This window comes from Orycteropus afer, unplaced genomic scaffold, assembly GCF_000298275.1.
Source record: "Orycteropus afer afer isolate SDZICR_OR568_19922 unplaced genomic scaffold, OryAfe1.0 scaffold00161, whole genome shotgun sequence".
NCBI lineage: Eukaryota > Metazoa > Chordata > Mammalia > Tubulidentata > Orycteropodidae > Orycteropus > Orycteropus afer.
In genome coordinates, this window is record NW_006921748.1 from 3248722 (window position 1) to 3266293 (window position 17572).

The following is a 17572-nucleotide window of genomic DNA, read 5'->3' on the forward strand; positions in this document are numbered from 1 at the left end:
TTTACTAAGGGTGTTAAATCATGTCCCCTCAAAAAATTGGCACTATGACAAGGATTGAAAGCCAGTTCCTGTGAAATCAATTCTGACTCCTACTGACCCCAGAATGGAGCTGTGCACCATAAGCCTTTCAGTGGTTGAGTTTTCAGAGGTAGAATGCCAGGCCTTTCTTCCAAGACAACTCTGAGTGGACTCAATTTGCCGACTTTAGGTTAACAGCCTAGAACATTAACCATGGGCTCCATCCACATATAGGGGCAGATTAGTTACATGGTGGGTAATTCCATGAACCTCAAGAAGAAAGTAGGAGATCATAACATGGAAGGAAGAAACATTAAAATCATATTCATTATTAAACAAATTAATTGGAGGTCAATACCTCTCGACACCCTCTAAAAGCTATGCATTGTATCATAGAATCATGCCTCAGAAAAAAAGGAGGTCCGATCATGTTTTTACTGGCTATTTTTGTCCATGATTGGAGGAAGATAAATTTAAGGCCTTACAAAGGCAGATTACTCTTGCTATTGGAGAAGCAAACTCCTTTGCTCCCAAAGAAATTCTCAAGCAGAGAGGAAAAAAGCAGTGGTAAACCCTTGACCTTCTGAGATTGTCTACTCTGCTACAGAGTAATGAAAACATGAGGTTGACATCAGTAACATCTACTATACTACACATCCCACATTTATACTCAGGAAGAAATAGCAAAAAAAACAATCTCATTAAATGTCCAGTTAATACAAAACGGTAAAATATAAACCAGGAATACACATCCTTAGGGAATGGAAAGTAACACAATAATTAAAATGGTGATCAAGTTAATTTAAAAATGTTTCCAGAGAGAGCTGGGATTTGACCAACTTTTAAGGTGTTAACATGAATTAACTGACTACTTGGTTTAGTAGCAGAGATGGAGTGAACATCAATATATTGACTTAGTATGCTTTTCTACAATGTTTAGGACATAGAGGGAGAATGCATTCATTCTTCATAAATGTTGCATCCTAGAATATGAAAACTAACTGTGGTAGTTAAATAGTGTGTCAACTTGGCAGGATCTAGTTTTGAGTGGCTGGGCAGCTGGATGTAGTTATTCCCCATGATGAGACTGGTAATCAACTCCATAGGGGAATGTGTTGTAAGCAATTGAGTAGCTGTGCTAGGGATGCTGTCTGCTTCCAGTATATAAGGAGAAGCTTTGGCAATGGTCTGGACCTTTTGGCACATCGGGATCCTGCATTTGGCCGAGTCTTCATCTCCCTGCCTTGCTATGAAGTCTGACAATCTTGGGACTATTTCTGTACTTGAACTTGTAGCCTGTAGTGTTGCTTGGTAATTTTGGAACTGTGCCATTTCACTTGTCAAACTTGAGTTAGATAGTCAGATAGCCAGCAGCTATCTGAGTTAAGAGAACCCTCTATTTCAGTGGGCCAGGAACAAGACGCAGAGCTGAAGCCCAAGGTCAAGGGGTCTTCACTAAGCCCTAGAGCCTGGCACTTTGAACTCAGACTTCTTGCTCCCTAAACTGTAAGAGAATAAATCCCTGTTTGATAGAGCTATCCATTTGTGGAATCTTCTGTTAGAGCAGCACTAGAGAACCAAAATACCAACCAACAACTTAACCTAAATGAGCAAGACCATAAAAGTCCAAGAACTTAAAAGAACCAGAAAAATCAGTCTAAATTTTAAGCACCTCTGAAAACTCAATGTTTTTGCAACAATTATTGCTGTATTTTGCAACATTTTGAATGGTTCATTCAGATATTACATAAAGGCTTTCCAAAATCAAAAGCTGAGAGCATCAGCATTGAAGCTAAAGACGATTAAAAAATGCATTAACTGTAGGTTCTAACCAGATTTCTTAAGGATTCAGGGCTAGTTTGTCTTTGGGAAGGTTGCTTCCTTCACTAAAATATGAGATAGGGCTCTGTATGTGGTACTTTTCTCTTTATAATATTCATACTTCTGTCCCCCACCCTTCTTTTTATTAGAGTAGAATAGTCTGTCAAAACTGTTTTTCCTTTTTTAGTTTTAAATATGCATGATGATAAGAAAATATTAAAACATTTTCAATTTAAGCACTCAGTTATGAAATACTTGTATAATTGCCTGAATCTTAATTTGCCCTGTTGTACATCAATCCAGCGAGTGTTGCCAGGTTTAGATTTAAGGCACTGGAGGTAAGAGACTCAATTTTACAGGAAGCAGCTTCTTCCAGCACCTCAGATAGGGATTTTTAATAAAGACTAGCAATGTTTCAATTATATTATTATGCAAAACATTAGAATATGAATAATATTTACAAAAAAAATTGTCCTATACTGATCTAGTCTAATCTTTACCATTCATTCATTTAAATAGCATTAATTGAGACTTATTAAAAGTTAAACTCTAGGCACTAATATAGAATTTTAATTTTTATCCCATCACAAAAATAAATAAGCAATATATGAATAGATGAGGAGCTCTGGTGTCGTAGTGCCTAAGGCATGTGACTGCTAACCAGAAGGCTGGTAGTTCAAACCCATCAGCCACTCCTTGGAAGGAAGGTTGGGCAATCTATTTCTGTAGTGATACTGCCTTGGAAACCCAAGGAGGGGTCACTATGAGTCAGATCTGACTTGACAGCAGTGAGTTTGGTTTGGTTATATGAACAGATAATTATAGTACATAGAGTACATAAAATGATAGTAATATGCAAAGTTTATTTTGGGAAGTAGAGGTTTCTAATCCATATTGGCAGTTTGGCTATGGGAAATGACTGGACATTCCAAAGTGTTGAAATGTCAAAGCAACAGGTCAGAGTTGCCATTTTTTCAGATAATGTTGGCAATTGTTATGATGATAAATTTAAGGGTGCAAGTCTGTAATAGAGAGAGATATGTTGTTGTTGTTGTGTGCTGTCGAGTCGGACCCGAAGCATAGTGACTCCTCCTTGGGTTTCCAGGGCAGTATCACTATGGAAGTAGATTGCTCCATCTTTCTTCCGAGGAGTGGTTGGTGTATAAGAGAGAGATATAGCATAGACCAAACCTGTGAAAGGGCTAATAGGAAAGAGGCCCAGGGGATGAGTGAAGTGAATTATACAAAGTAGTTAAGAAGGAAAATTGGCTAGACAACTAGTTGTGGCAAGAGCAGAGGCTTGGTTAGGGACATGAGTGAAATGAGGAAAAAAGATTAAAGACAATCATGAATTTTAAGTTGTTAGTATATGTGACAAGGATGAACGGTGATGGGTACAACTGAGGTGGTCAATGAACTAATGAATACAACTAAGATTAAAAAAGGCATTGTAAAACATTGTCTTCAAGAGGCACAATTTGGCATTAGCTTCATATATGGACATCCACAAAACTGTTTTGTAGATTTTTCAGTGCATATTAAGTACATTTTTTGGCACTAGGGGATAAGATTATTGAATCTATTGTTTCGTGGATTCATCATTAATTAGTTTCCCTTCTTCTTCCCTCTCTTCCAATCCATGAATAAATCCAGTTGATCACAACTCAAAATATGTATCCCAAATCAATCCACTTTTCACCATCTGCAGTGTCACATCCAAACACAGGTCAAAATCATGTCACATCTGAACAACTGCAAGAAGTTTCCTTCCAAGTCTTCCTGTGTCTGCTCTCTCCCCACTAATTCATCCTCCATGTTGTTTGTTGTTATTATGTGCCATTGAGTCGGACCTGATTCAAAGTGACTCCTCCTTGGGTTTCCAAGGAAGTATCACTATGGAGGTAGATTGCTCAATCTTCCTTCCAAGGAGTGGCTGGTGAATTTGAACTGCCAGCCTTCTGGTTAGCAGTCAAGTGCCTTAGGCACTATGCTACCAGAGCTCCCGTTCATCCTCCATATGCTAATGTAAATTGAATAATGCCACCTCTCTGTTTTAAACTCTTGAATGTTCTTCCTGGAGTATTTCCAATAAAACTTAACATCCTTTCCCTGATTCACAGGATAATGCATGATCTGGCCACAGCCCTCATCTCCAAACTCACCTTGCTCCATTTTCCTTCTCACATATAATAAAGGAGGATGCAGAAGAGATTTCAAAATCTTGTATACAACTCCTATATAAAAGCTGTTTGAAGCTTTTATTTATTCTAGAAGCAAACTGTCTAGAATTTGACTTTTAATAAACCTCAATTAATGTATTGAAATGAATGAATGGTGAAGAGTAGACTAGATTGTTACAGGATAGTTCTCTTTTTCTTCTAATTATTATTTCTATCCTAATGCTTTGCACACTAATATAATCGAAGCATTCCTAGTCTTCATAAAAACATTCCTGTGTGGGGTGCAGGAAAAGGCTACTTCAAAGTCCTATACACAAATGAAGAAAACTGTTAGAAGTACAGCCGAATGCTCCTTGAAAGTGAGAATAGCCAGACTTCATCTCACCTACTTCGGTCATGTTGTCAGAAGGGACCGTTCCCTGGAGAAGGATATCGTGCTTGGTAAAGTGGAGGGTCAGCAAAAAAGGGGGAGACCCTCAACAAGATGGATTGATACAGTAGCTGTAACAATGGGCTCAGGCAAAGCAAAGATTGTGAGGCTGACACAGGACCATGCAGTGTTTCATTCTGTTGTACATGGGGTTGCTGTGACTCAGAGCTGACTAAGTGGCACCTAATAACAACAACAATATATACATCTCTATGTCTTTTTATTACAGTAACCATTGTATTAACTTAGAATAGTAGCCAGAAATTAAAAACTATCCAATGCCCATTGATGAATAGAAAAACAAAATGTGGTATATTTACACAATGGAGTATTAGTCAGCCATAAAAAGAAGTAAAATACCGAGCAATACTTTTGCATGGAAAAATCTTGAAAATATTATCCTAAATGAAAGAATCCACTCACACAAAAGGAATATTATATGATTCTTTGTCTGTGAAATGCCCAGAACAGATTATTCTTTAGAGTTATAAATAGATTAGTAGTTACCAGGGCCTGAGGGAAGGATAGAGAATATGCTAATGGGTAAGAAGATTATGTTGGTGGTGAGTACAATTTTCTACAATTATATAGTGGTGATGGTTGCACAACTTTATAAATATATTAAACACCACAGAATTTTACGTTTTATAACAGGGAATTTCATGGTGTCTGCATTATATATCAATAAAGAAATATAATACAAATGTTCTTAACTTGGGGTTAGAGATGATGAAACTTTCACTAGAGTGATACCAATAAATAAAACCAAGCTTACTGTCATTGTGTCATAACTATGCTACTGGGTTTCCAAGGCTGCAGATCTTTACAGAAGCAGATGGCCCCACCTTTCTTCTGTGGGGTGGCTGGTGCATTCAAACTACAGACCTTTTGGTTTTCAGCCAAATGCCTTAACCACTGTACCACCGGAGATCGTTTGGTAGTAAATAAACCAAAACCAAACCCACTGCCATAGAGTCAGTTCTGACTCAATGTGACCCCCATTGGTTTTCTGAGGCTGTAAATCTCTATGGAAGTAGATTGCCCAGTCTTGTTTCCAAGGAGTGGCTGGTCAGTTTGAACCACCCACCTTCTGGTTAGCAGTCAGATGCTTTAGGCACTGTGGTATCAGATTTCCATGCAATAAGTAAAGAGGGGTGCTAATAATTATATAAAACATTTAAATGAGTTATAACAACTTGGTGGCAACTTGAACATAGAGTAAGGGAATGGAACCAACCAGGCATACTTGCCTTACTGGAATAAAGCAAGTTTGAAAATAAATCCAATTGTGAGGACAAGATTAATTCAGTTTTCAATATGTGGAGATTTACACAAACATGGGTTTTTCTAAGTGGACATGCATTTAGGCAATTAAACATATAGGAAAAAAGTTCAAGCTACTGGAAACACAGAAATTTGAGTCATCAACTTAGAGGACGGAGTTGGAGTCATAGAGTAATGCAGAAAGAACAGAAAATCAAGAGCTGGATTTTTTCCAAGAATATCCTTCACTTAAGAGATAGTCTTACACAGGGATCTCAGAAAAGAGAAAATGAAAGAGATGGCAAAAAGGGCTTCCAGACAGAGAATAAGAAAGGAGAGTTGCTCAGGGAATGTTGGCCAATACTGAGGATCCGTTAGAGGCTGGGGAAGAGAAAGCAAAATGAAACAAACTGATAGACCATTACTTATATACTTACTGGTGGGTGAGAGTATGCCAAAATGATATCCAGAGGAGGTGATAGAAATTTTAAACTGATTTGAGAATCAAGTTGTCAAAGAAATGAGGACATTTTACATAAGGGAGGCACTATTTATGGAGGTGGGGAAACTCTGGGTAAAATAAGAGTAAATGAAAAGTAGTGAAAATATGAAAATAACAAGTGTAGGACATCAGGCAAACGGCCCTGGTGATGCAATGCCTAAGGCAGTTGACTGCTAACCATAAGGTTGTCAATTCAAACCCACCAGCCTGCTCCGCAGAAGATGAGGTATTCCACTTTCATAAAGATTTGCTGCTTAGGAAACCCAATGGGAGTCACTATGAGTAGGAATTGACTTGATGGCAATTTTTTTTTTTTTTTTTTCTCCTGGTACATTAGGCTAGGAAAAGGATTGGCAGGGCATGGCAGGAAAGAGAGAGGAAGAAAAGTGACATGACTATATCCATTTTTAAAGACTGAGTTTGAGGAAGATGGTTTCCAGACTGCATTTCAGACCATCTAAAGACTAGAGCTTGGAGAGATTACTAAAGGTAGGGCAAGGACATGGATACAACAAATCCAAACAGGGAACAGCCATGGGTGGAATAGTATGCAATACTCACCACAAGAACAAAGTCAAGATCTCATGTGAAGAGGCAGAGATCATGTAATTTTCTCTTTTCATAAACATCACATATGACTTTCTATGTATTAGCAGTGCATGGATAACATGGAAAGCATTTTGTGGCTTTCTTCCCCATGAATGCTCTACTTTTCATCTTTTTCTTACTTCCCCTCTTTCTTCCACCCACAGGAAAAGGCAACTTGTCAAAAAGTGAAAATGATTTTATATTTACAGGGCAAAGGAACTTTTAAATGACCTTAGAGGTTTACATGAGGTAGTCACAACTTTGGATGATCGGTAAGGTTGGGGTTGACAGATACCCCTTGATGGACTGGAAATCAATTTGATCAGATGTTTTTATGGATTATAGTGGCCTTGGCTAATTACAAAAGATTGTCTTCCTAGATCCCACAGTTTTCAGAGCTGACTTTGGGCAGATGTGCACAGGATTAAGCTACAGCCTTGACAGTTTTCCCTAATTATCTGTCGCAAGGGCGACTCTTGGATCATCTCAACACTTCTGTCAAAAATAGAATAAACTTTCAATCCTTAGGCCACATGTCTTTTCTTCACAGTCATTTCTCTTTAGGTGATGAGATTGATCACATATTTCTTCATTTACATGGGTTTGGAAGTAAGAGAGACTTGCAAATATGAAGAAATTGCTATAAAGTTTTAAAAATCTACATTACCTAGATAAGGTGATCATTGACATGACAGAAAATCAAAATGAATGCTGTGTAGATATAATCATTCAGACCCAACTAGAAGACATGAGTTTATATATTTTTTTAAATTATTTTTAAAGGAGGATATAATATGATGTATTATTTAAAGAAAAAGAAAAGAAACAAGTTTGTTTTATGTGTCTTCATCAAGAACATTCGTTATCAGGCCTGAAAATGGGAAGGTCTTACCAAAATGCAGAATCCCTATTAGGAGATTAAATTGTGGTACCTTTGAGATTATTCAAAAAATGCCTTGAAGAAGGTTTTGAACATTGGATAGTTGAAATAAATGTACTGTTTTGTTCATGGTGATGATCTCAAAGGAAAAAACATTACTTTGGGATGTAAATTACTATATATCTGTCCATTTAAGATGATGTTTCAAATAAATTTCACTAAGATTCAGATAGGCTGAATATGAGGAACTAGTGTTCCTGAGGCAAGAGTTAATTTGCACATGGCAAGGCCTGAAAAGATGCAGTTTTGCGTGGAAGCAATAAGGTAGAAAATAGAGAGAACAGAGTGGTGGAAGAGGACATACAAAAATCCTATCCTTATTTCAGCTGCATAAATCAAGTCTGAGATTTCAGAGAGCAAGGTTTGAGACTGGAATTGAAGAAGTTATATCCACAAAGATGAATGAGATGTGAATCCAAACATTGTTGCTAAAGCCCATATGTGACAATATATGCCACTGAATTGGAAGAAAAGAAAGCCCTTTTCCCTGTGCTATATAGAAACCAGGATAGCACTGGCAACAAGATGGTTTTGGGAAGTCTATGTAGGTTACTGGGAAAAACTAATGAGTAAAGTTAAGAATGAAGGAGACAATGGTAATGCTTGACCTAAAAACACCATTGGTAATAGCTGACTCTTTTTATATATGTGGTTTTCTAAGTAAACTTCACAGCATGATGAAGCAATTATGTGGAAGGTTAAAAACATATGCTATCATTCTTTCCACATATATATTGTATATGATATACATCTTTATATTCTTATTTTGGGTATTAAGGATTCATTATTTGGGAGAAAAGAAAAATACCATGATGTGGTAGTTAAGGTTATATGTCAGCTTGGCCTTGTTTTGAATGATTGGACAGCTTGATATAGGGTAGAATCAACTGTGAGCAGCTGGTCAGCTGAATTAGCGGTGTGGTCTGTTTCCAGTATATAAGAAGATGTTTTGAGAAAGGTCCTGAGCCTTTTTTCTCACACTTGGACCCTGCATGTAGCCGAGTCGTCATTCAGCAGTCTGCCATATTTTCTGCCGATTTTGGAACTGTTTCTGAACTTGAACTAGTGACCTGACATTTTTTTTGATAATCTTGGGACTGTGCCATTTTATTTGTTGACCTTTGGTTTGTCAGCCTCAGCAGCCAACAGCTTCCTGAGTTAAGAGAAGCCTCCAGATTCAGAGTGCTGGGAACAAGAGACTGAGCTGAAGCCCAAGGTCAAGTGACCATCATCCAGCCCCTAGAGCTGGCACTTTTAGCTAGGACATCTAGCCTCCTAAACTGTAAGAGAATAAATTCCTGTTTGATTTAGCCATCCGCCTGTGGTAGTTTTGATTAGAGTGGCACTAGAGAACCAAAAGAGATATTGTGATTCTTTTTGTACGTACAAGCTTAGAAAGTCTGGAGAATATTAGGTTACATTGGAAAAATGCTGGTCAAGACATTTATTTTGAAAAATGGCTTAATTTTTACTTTATCTGAAGAAAAATAAACAGTATCAGTTCTGATGTGCTTACTCATTGAAGACAGGAAACTTACCCACATGATCTTTCAAGCTCTTCTCTAATTTTAAAGTTTTATCATTTTTGTTCAGATTATTATTTCTAGAATTAGAAAGAGAGTCCATCTGAGGCCAGCTATGATAGAAAACAAAACAAAAATATTTAAAAGATTAAGTGTCATTAGATAGCCTTATCAAAAGGGATAGTGGTTTCATTGAGCCATTTTGGACTATTCCTTCTGATGCTAGACCATAAAAATAGATGACGTGTAGAAGAAACTACAGCCAGTGGTCCATAAAATGGCTGTAATCCCATCAAACACCAAGAACAATTATGTCCAAATTCATAATACCAGACCTATCAAGTTATAATTTGTATATATCTATTTTAGAGACTGCATCATTTAACCTCACTCACAAAGGTGTTAGGAAGATTAACTAACTAGATAATTTCAGAAAGTGCTTAGACAATAAAAGGTAAAGGGATAAATGCCAAAGATTATTGCTTTAGACCCTCTGCCAATGCTAAAAGACCAAAGTTAATGTTTTGTTTCGTTTTCCACTATCTAGGTAGCTTAAGTTCATTAGTTCTATGAATGGGGGCAATAGGAGGTGAGAAATTTCTCTCCTGGAGAAAGAGAAGTTAGATTCACATCCCAAGGGGAATCAAAGTCATTGAATTTATCAGAGCATTTCTCTACTTACAAAGTGTTAGGAGATAATTTTCCCTGGTGTCTTGTGTTTCTTCATGTCTTCTGAGCACAAAAATGATTGCTTTGTTTTGGTAACTTTTACAAGTATTTTTATATTGAGAACAATTAGAAGTTAGAGATTGTGTTTCTCTCCAGAGTCAAGGACAGTTTTGCTACTGCTATTCAGTAATCAAAGTAGATTTTCCCTCCAGATCAAAGGCACACATGCTTACTGGACATTATAAAAGAGTTGAATTATCTATGGCCAGATTTCTTCTCCTGTAATAAGAACTCACTGCATACGCACGTATCACCTGCCTTTCTTTGTGTCTCACTGTGGGGACTGGGGCTTGGAGAACTGGTTTAAGAAAATACTGATACTGGCTACTGCCATTGCTCCAAATAACAATGTCTTTTGTCTCTGGCCCAGCAGCTTCATGGCTTCTGACAGCATCCATGAAACTGTGTCAGACTAAATTGTTAGCTTGATATTAGAGTGAAATCTCAGACTCTTAACAGTATTTGACACACACACAAAAAAAAATGTCTGAGAAAGTTGCTAACAGTCTCATATGTGATGATCTTCTGCAGAAATAAAATTTTCTCCCTTACTACTCAAGGATATATATTCACTGATGCACTATATACATGTTACGATTTCCAGATTCCACATCCAATAAGAATTCCATTGTGTATTTCTGAGAGAGAATAAGACAGGTATGTGAAGGGAGAGAACTTCTGAGAAACATGGAATAATTTTTGGTCTAGTATTTTTTGAATATGTCACTAACCGAAAGTGTGGCATTTCAAAGCCACCCCAAAGACATTCAGAAGAAAAGTCTGATAATCTACTTCCAAACTACTATGGCCATTGAAAACTTTGTGGAATTTCTGCTCTGAAACAATGGTGTCACCTAGAGTTAGAATTGACTATGTGGCAACCATTGTTTTCATTTGTTTGTTTAGGGTTACTATCCACAAATAAACCTCTAAGTGGACCTGAAGAAGGTCAAGCTACCTGGTTAATTACTACAAACACTACACACCTGTGGTAGATAAGACCCATCAGCACTGAAAGTATAGTCAGCATTTAATGACCAAAAAGTGTGTGTTTGTGTGTGTATGTGTATTGTGTGTGTGTGTTCATTTAAAATAATAGCCTCTGTTAAAAAGTCCCTGAAAGGATTTGAGATTTATTTTCCATGTTGTCCTTAGACCCCTGTGGAGAAGTAATCTTAAGTCAGGGAAAGTAATTTTAGAAGTTGAGCAAAACAACATGTAGCCATGAAGCATTACTCCATTTTATGTGGAGGATTAGCTCATCAAGTCCTGACTCAGTCATGCTTTCCTCATTCCATTCCATTCATTTTCCTTCTCAACCCTGAACACTTATCCACTGAATGATTGCCACCCTGACCTGTTTCTGTTTCACCCTAAGGCTGATGGACTGTGCTTCCCAAAGCTCATTCTCTGACTCCTGATTTATAGCTCTGACAGCACTTCACTGAGTGAGGGTTTGTGGCAGTTTATGTCATTACACAAATTATACAAATTGCCATTAACTGATGTAATGTACTATAAAAGACTGAGAGCATGAAGAAAAATTATTTGAATTTTCCTTCTATATATTTGCAACCCTTTGTCACTTTGTTTCTTGATTCAATTAATAGAAATACAGAACATTAGAAGCAATAGCATTTTGTCTCCCACATTCAGCTTATTCTCCCTTACTTTTATTATTTACTTTGTTTTCTTGTTTATATACCTGTTCTTTACTAAGGATTAAAAAAAAAAAGAAAAAAAGAAGAAGAAGAAGAAAAGAAAAGCTAATAAAAAATACCTGAAATATGAAATCTGCCACTGTATTTAAAGTTAGAGAAGAGAGGATTAAAAGTTGAATGCCATATATATATATATATATATATATATATATATATATATGAAGAAAAAGAAAAAAAGAACATTTTATTCCAAGTGATTGGGTATTGAGTGAAAAAGGATCAAGGTATTAAGGAAATCAGGCTGTGTGAGACCTTATCTGATGGATGCTGCAAGTAAAACTGAAATTCAAAATCAGATTTCTTTTTATTTCCATTTCTCCTGCTCCCTTCTTATGCTAGTTCTGACGGTTGACTTCCAAGACTGATAAGTGAATTTGGATTCTGGTCTACCTCTTTCATGTTTATTGATAACAGTAATGATTTCAAGAAGCAATCCAATTACAATATCTCAAAATTGCACAGGATCACCTTATGTAAATAATTGTTTCTTTGTTGCTAGGGAGCCTAATGTTGAAATAGTTGTGAAAGAAGAAGCCATAATCAGCCAATCAAACAAGCCTCACAGGTATCTACACTATATTATAGAAGTCAAGGAGGTTTAAGAGAATGTTGGAAATGGGAAGAAAGGGAACAAAGGGACTTTTGAAGATAAAATAGAATACAGAAGGGGAACAGAATGTAATGATTGCACTATTTATGTTCTCTTTCTCACCTGATTCAACTAATCTTCTAACACATCCTTCAATTTTGTTATTGATAGTTGTTGCTGAACAAACTCCAACTCATGACAAACATGCAAAAACTTTTGTACATAGAAGAACAAAAACTTGCTCATATAATCACGTCTGTCCTACCTGTCTTCAAAGTTCAATTTCCTCTTTTTAGAATCCAAGAGGTTTCACAATCTAAAACCAAAACCAAAACCAATGTCACTGCCAGCTAGTCAATTCAAGTCATAGTGACCCCTCCTTAGGTTTCTGAGGCAGTATCTCTACAGAAGTAGATTGCCCAGTCTTCCAAGGAGTGGCTAGTGGGTTTGAACCACAGTTAGAAGTCAAATGCCTTAGGCACTATGTCACCTGAGCTCCCAAAATCAGCTATAAAAAAAAACCAAACTCTCTGCCACCGAGTGGATTCCAAATCAGAGCTACCCCTTTAAAGTTTCCAAGGTAATAAATCTTTACCGAAGTAGATTGCCCAGTCTTCCTGCCATGGAGTGGCTGGTGGGTTTGAATTACCAAACTTCTGGTTACCAGTCAAATACCTTAGGTACTATAAGACCTAGTGAGGCCAATATTTTATAGAGAACACATTTACATGCATTTACTTTGAAACTCTCTTGTGTGATTTTCTTAAGGGACCAGAAGTGTCTTCAAGGACATATTACTTTCTGAGATGTTAGTCTTCCTGAAAGCCTAGAATTCTTTCTAAGATCCCTATGGATAAATGGTTCTCTCAGCAATGAAATGCATAGGGAGGCTGATTATATAAAGATTACATAAAGGCTTAGAAAATCCAGGTCAAAATGAAGCTGAGTCAGGCAAGGTGATGTTTTCATGGAATTGATAGACTTTACTGGTGTTTACTACCATAATTCCTTTATATCCTAAATGGGCTTCTAGAACTGAATTGCCTCATGTGCCATGTTTTCTAAGGGAAATAGTCTTGAACAGAAATTTGGAACTCTGAACCCTCTCTTGGTTAATAGAGTTTGGATAAAGTCATGAAGCTCAATCCTGCTCTCCCAGCTTTCCACACTTCTGCCCCATTGTCCAATCGAAGGGTAGGAATGGATGTTAGGACAAGAGGAGTCAGTGGGCATATACCTGCCACAGGTATAGAATAAGAAAACATAGACATTCATTAAGAGAGACATATGAATCTCACTGGGTTTTTTTTTTTTTTTTCCTTTGCTCCTGGGTGTGTGTGCTTCCTCTCCTTTGGTTTAGTGCCTACGGCATTTGACTGCTAACCAGAAGACTGACAGTTCAAACGCATCAGCCACTCCTCCTTCTGTAGCGATAGTGCCTCGGAAACCTAAGGAGGGGTCACTATGAGTCAGATCCAACTCAACAGTAGTGGGTTTTAGAAATTCTTACCTTTGGCACTACTGATATTTTAGACCTGATAATCCTTGTTGTGGGGTACTGTCCCCCCAACACTGTAGAGTTTTTGTCAGCATTCCTGTCCTTCACATACTGATTGCCAGTAGAATCATACACCCTGTTGTGACAACTAAAAATGTCAACAGACATTAGTAAATGTCATTTAGCAGGTAAAACACCTTTGATGAGAACCAGTATGCTAAAGTGACCCAAGATATAACACATGCTTAATAATACATCCAGGGAGATTTTAAAAATTCTGAATGGTCTTGGCCAAATCATTTTCTATTTCTGAGTTATTCTTTCTTCTTTTGTAAAATATGTCCTCTAAAATCTTTTTCAGCTCTTAGATCTGATGAGTTGAAGGACTCTATTCCATGAAGGAGCCTTGCACATTTTCTGGTTGCATTCAGAAAGCTCAGTGGAATATTTATGTTTTGTAAGCTGCTTGGTATAGACAAACATTGTACTCTGGAGCTATTTCTTTTGTGGTGTAACATAGACTGGGTAGAAGGAAATAGTAAGTTACCGTTGTATGTATGGCTATTTGGGCACATAATGGACTATGACAATAATGACTGCTTTAACACAGGAACATAAAACGTGATCAGAATATTAGAAATTATTCAGCAAGGAAGAAATGAATATACAAAATAAGTCACCAAATATGTCTATGAGCAAGGGAAGGAGATCTCTCCCACATTCTACCCAATGCCTTGTATATTGAAAGCCATCAATAAAGTAAGAGAGTGCATTGTCACTTTTGGTATTTAAATAACTTTCAATTGTTATTTATATTGTATTATTAAGCATCTTCCAAAGCTGTAAAAAAAATTAATTATAAAAATCAGTTGATTATTCTTTTGGTTTAATGAGTTATGAACAAGACCATGTTATTAAGTTCAGAAGAATGGATACTCTTCAGGTCCCTAGCATATATCCTAGGCCTGATATACACCATTTATCTTCACATTGTGAAGGACAAAAACTAAAGGGTAAAATATAACATAAAATCTGTAATTAAGAACCTTAAAATCTAATTAGAGGGGCAGAATTGATCCAAGAAGTTCAATAACGAGCGACCTCAAGATACTGTATATTTATGTATTTAAATATTATACTTAAGCATCAAGGGAAAGTTTCAGAAAGAAGGTGTCCCATTAGGGACTAGGCAAGGCTCTTTTAGCCAGCATGCTCTGATTGAAAATAGTCCTAAAAAATATGCTGGAATATCTGAATATTATTTGGCATTATGTTGTTGTTGTTGTTGACAGGTGCCATCGAGTCATCTCTGACTCATAGTGAGCTCATGTACAGCAGAACTAAACATTCCCTGGTCTTGTGCCAATCCCATGATCCTTGCTATACCAGAGCCCATCGTTGGAGCCACTGTGTCAATCCATCTTGTTGAGGGCCTTCCCCTTTATCATTGTCCCTCCATTTTGCCAAGCATGATATCCTTCTCCAGGGAACGGTCCCTTCTAACAACATGACCAAAGTAAGTGAGACAAAGTTTGGCCATTCTTGCTTCCAAGGAACATTCTGGCTGAACTTCTTCCAGGATGGATTTGTTAGTTCTTTTAGCAGTTCATGGTACTTTCAGCATTCTTAGCCAACACCACAACTCAAAAGCATCAATTCTTCTTTGGTCTTCTTTTTTCATTGTCCTGCTCTCACATGCATATGAAGCAATTGAAAATACCATGCCTTATGGCAAGAATACCTTAGTCTTCAATGAAACATTTTTGCTCTTCAGCACTTGAAAGAGGTCCTTTGCAGCAGATTTGCCCAATGCTGTATGACGTCTGATATCTTGACTGCTGCTTCCATTGATGTTGATTGTAGAACCAAGTAATATGAAGTCTTTGACAACTTCAATCCTTTCTCCATTTATCATGATGCTGCTTATTGGTCTGTTGTGAGGGTTTTTTTTTTTTTTTCTTTATATTGAGGTGTAATCCATACTGCAGACTGTAGTCTTCAATCTTCATCACTAAGTGTTTCAAGTCATCCGAACTTTCAGTGAGCAAAGTGGTATCATCTGCATAATGTAGGTTGTTAATAAGTCTTCCACCAATCCTGATGACACATTCTTCTTCATATAGTCCAGTTTTTCAGATAATTTGTTCAGCATAACGTTTGAATAAGTATGTGAAAGGATACAACCCTGACACACTCCCTTCTTGATGTTAAACCATGCAGTATCACCTTGTTCTGTTCAAATGACAGCTTCCTGGTCTATGTAAAAGTTCCTCATGAGCACAATTAAGTGTTCTGGAATTCCCATTCTTCTCAATGTTATCCATAATTAGTTATGATCCACACAATCGAATGCTTTTGCATAATCAATAAAGCACAAGTAAACATCTTTCTGGTATTCTTTCTTTGAACCAAGATCCTTCTGACATCAGCAATAATACCCCTCATTCCACATTCTCTTCTGAATCCAGCTTGCATTTCTGGAAGTTCTCTGTCAGTATACTGCTGTAACCATTTTTGAATTATCTTCAGTAAGATTTTACTTGTGTACAATATTAATGATATTGTTCAATAATTTCCACATTCTATGGGATCACCTTTTTTAAAAATGGGTACAAATATGGATCTTTTCCTGTCAGTTGGCCAGATAGTTGTCTTCCAAATCTCCTGCCATAGCCAAGTGAGTGCCTCTAGTGCAGCACTCTTTGTTGAAACATCTCCGTGGGTATCCCGTCAATTCCTGGACCCTTGTTTTTTACCACTTCCCTCAGTGCAGCTTTGAATTCTTCCTTCAATACCACTGGTTCTTGATCACATACTACCTTCTGAAATGAATGAACATCAACCAATTCTTTTTAGTACAGTAACTCTGTGTATTCTTTCCATTTTCTTTTGATGTTCGCTGCATCATTCCATATTTTGCCCATAGAATCTTTCAATATTGCAACTCGAGGCTTAAATTTTCTCTTCAGTTCTTTCAGTTTTGTGAAATGACGAGCGTGTTCTTCCCTTCTGGCTTTCCAATTCTATGTCTTTGCACATTTCGTCATAGGAATTTACTTTGTCTTCTCAAGCTGCTCTTTGAAATCTTCTGTTTAGCTCTTTTTTCTTGTCATCTCTTCTCTTTTCTTTAGCTACTCACCTTTCAAGGGCAAATTTCAAAGCCTCTTCTGACATCTATTTTGGTCTTTTCTTCCTTTCCTGTCTTTTTAATTACCTTCCACTTTCTTCATGGATGATGTTCTTGATGTAACCCCACAATTCCTCTGGTTTTTGATCATTAGTGTTCAGTGCATCAAATCTGTTGTTCAAACGGTCTCTAATTTCAGGAGGGATATAATCAAGGTCATATTTTGGCTCTTGTGGACTTGTTTTAATTGTCTTCAACTTTAAGTTGAACTTCAAATGAGCAGTTGAAGGTCTGTTCCACAATCAGCTCCTGGCCTTGTTTTGGCTGGAGATATTGAGCTTTTCCATCATTTCCTGCCATAGATGTAGTCAATCTGATTCCTCTGTACTCAATCTGGTGAAGTCCATGTGTATAGCTGCCATTTATGTTATTGAAAGGCAGTATTTGCAATGAATTAGTTGTTGGTCTTGCAAAATTATATCATATGATCTCCAGCATTATTTCTATCACCAAGTCCAAATTTTCCAACTACTCGTTATTCTTCTTTGTTTCCAACTTTTGCATCCCAGAGACCCATGATAATCAGCACATCTTGATTGCATGTTTGGTCAATTTCAGAATACAGAAGTTGGTAAAAATCTTC